Genomic DNA, 1,788 nt, shown 5'->3' on the forward strand with positions numbered 1-1,788 from the left:
CTTTGATTTCCCTTTCTTGCCTTATGGCCCTGGCTAGGACTTCCAGTACAATGTTGAATAGAAGTGGTGACAGCGGGCATCCTTGTCTGGTTCCTGTTCTCAAGGGGAATGGTTTCAGTCTCTCTCCATTGAGAGTAATGTTGGCTGTTGGTTTTGCATAAATGCCCTTTATTGTGTTGTGTTCTAATAGTTTTAATAAATATGTTTTAATGCAAAGAGACAGATAAATGCCATGGAACAACTTAATGCCAGCTAACCTCTCCAGTCTCACCTACACATTGATACTCCATTCTTACCCAACCTTCTCAATGGCATCTGCTAAAACAAGGATGTGTGGGTATCAAAAGCTTTTTGAAATGTGTGGTCAAGTATCTCACATGCCTTTATTGCCAAGGGACAGAAAATATATTCTGGTTTCTGTGTAGCACTTCACTAGGAGTCTTCACTAACCTCATTTAATCCTCCTATCAACTGTGTGAGTGTATATGATCTACAGATGAGTGAAGAGAGATACTTGACACAGTTGAAGTGACTCTTTAAGAGCCTCCACTCTTCACTGCAAAGTTAGGGCTTGAGCCTAGGCTTGTCTCTCTCGGAGGACACAAACTGGCAACCTTCTAGCTGCAGATGTTTTTGTTTGGCTTGTTTATTAACAGAGCAGTTGTCAAGTGGGACATTTCATATAACAATCAGGATTTCGGAATTCTCTTGGAAAATCATAAAATCTGGTGATATTGGCCATAGATTTCCACATTATTACAGTTATCAGAAGTAGAAAAACAGCTTCTGCCTTTAGTTAGAATGTGGACTCTTGGGTTTGCCTGAGTCCCCACCAACCTCTGTCCTGATCTTGGCATAAAGGCTTGCCTTACAGGATTTTATCTTAAAATTAATGGAAATAAGATTTTATCTTAAAACATAAAGAGATGCTCAGGTTTATCATGTATAAAGTCATTTAGTTTATTGCAAGGTAGTCAGGAGAAGGCACTCAAGTAAGACTTAAAGATTCATTTAAAACTGGAGAATCAGAATTAACAATTACAATGTTGGTTCACTGGTTAGAAGCCCAATCTTTAGACATCAGGCTTTTTACCTTTCACAAAAGCTTCTTAGGAAGAATGCTGTCCATGGCTCAAACTTGGTGGAGGTCCCTTGTAGCTAGGGTCCGAGGTCAGCAACAGTGGGCAGAGTCAGCTCTTAAGAGTGTCAGAGTCTAGAGAAGAGTCTGTGTCTCTTCTGTCAAAGTATGAGCCGAAATCCAGTGTATATGTGTGAATTTTTAGCTTTGGCTTCACACAATAAGAGCTACATGATGTCATGCTTAACTTTTTTCTTCAAGGTTAAATGTTACAGTATTGTGTATAACTTATCTAGTGTCTCAAGGCCACCTTGTTGTGTGCCATAGAGTCTCCCCTACAGGGTTTCCAAGGCTGTAATCTTTACAGAGAAAAGGAGCTTTGGTGGGTGGTGTAGTGGTTAAGGCATTTGGCTGCTAATCAAACAGTGAACAGTTCAAACCTACCAGTTGCTCAGCAGAAGAAAAATGAGGCAGTCTGCTTCCGTAAAGATTTACAGTCTTGGAAACCTAATGGAGGTCGCTGTAAGTCAGAACCGACTCAATAGCAGTCCATTGGTTTTTGGAATCTTTACAGAAGCAGACTGCCACGTCTTCTGCAGTACTGGTGGTGGGATTGAATCACCAACCTTCTAGGTAGCAGCCGAGCACTTAACCACTGTGCCACCAGGGCTCCTTCAAGGCCACCTTACAGAGATACAATTTTATTTCAT

This window comes from Orycteropus afer, unplaced genomic scaffold (assembly GCF_000298275.1).
Source record: "Orycteropus afer afer isolate SDZICR_OR568_19922 unplaced genomic scaffold, OryAfe1.0 scaffold00125, whole genome shotgun sequence".
Classification (NCBI taxonomy): Eukaryota; Metazoa; Chordata; class Mammalia; order Tubulidentata; family Orycteropodidae; genus Orycteropus; species Orycteropus afer.